The 876-nt window shown below is 28.3% G+C and overlaps 1 protein-coding gene across 1 annotated transcript in view; it reads right to left on the bottom strand.

The window, feature by feature from the left end:
• The window catches only part of LOC100569736 (fatty acyl-CoA reductase wat-like), a 7588-nt gene that overhangs the window by 2366 nt on the left and 4346 nt on the right, over positions 1-876 (bottom strand). The window lies entirely within an intron of this gene.

The raw sequence follows: 876 nt of genomic DNA, 5'->3' as shown, positions 1-876 counted from the left end.
TAGATTAGGGTTACCATACGCCCCGGTTTTTGGCCCGGTTAAGAAAATTGAGAGCCAACATTTATCAGCTATGAAATTATGATGCTTGTTGAAAATGTATTAAATATAATTAAGAATAAAAGAGAAGAAACATATTTTTGCCAACTGAAGTTGAAAACTTATTAAAGGAAATTGAAAAAGAAGGACACATAAATAAACGATATTTTGACAGTAAATGTGATCGTTTTTATGAAATTTGCTATGATTACATTTACAAATGGTCTGAATCAAACCATCATAATTTCAAATTAAAAGATTTGTTATGGGTGACACTCACTCCAAAAACAATTGTCACTTGGAGTAATGCAAAGAATTCAATACGATTATTAACTACAACTTGTAATACGATTTATATTGACGAAAACGATTTTTTTGATCAATTTAAAATGTTCGAAAAATATTTCAAAGAACAAAGTGAAGAATGGCATAACATATCACTCGAAGAACGTTGGTTATCAGCATTTAAACATTTTAAAGAACTTAATATAACATTTGATCGTCTATTATTAGTTGTTGAATTTTCTTTCTCATTACCTGGTTCAAATGCAGCAGTCGAACTTGTCTTTTCATTAATGAATAGCACATGGAAAAAATTAGATATAAGGACAGTTGAGGCTTCATTAATAATTAAAACAAGTTTTGATAACATTTCTTGTAGGTACCCAAGTAACACATAAATGTTCTTAATATATTATAAGAATATTCATAAAGAAGATATGTATTATTCGTGGATTGTTCGTGATTGTTCTGTATGTGTTCTATAAATCTGCTTACAGTCATCAAAACTAGCAAAATGAGCTGATTATAGATACTCTATGATATTCTATCTTCTATAAA

The sequence above is a fragment of the Acyrthosiphon pisum genome, chromosome A2, assembly GCF_005508785.2.
Source record: "Acyrthosiphon pisum isolate AL4f chromosome A2, pea_aphid_22Mar2018_4r6ur, whole genome shotgun sequence".
NCBI classification, from domain to species: Eukaryota; Metazoa; Arthropoda; class Insecta; order Hemiptera; family Aphididae; genus Acyrthosiphon; species Acyrthosiphon pisum.
The sequence above is the reverse complement of the archived record's forward strand: the minus strand, read 5'-3'. Positions and strand labels throughout refer to the sequence as shown.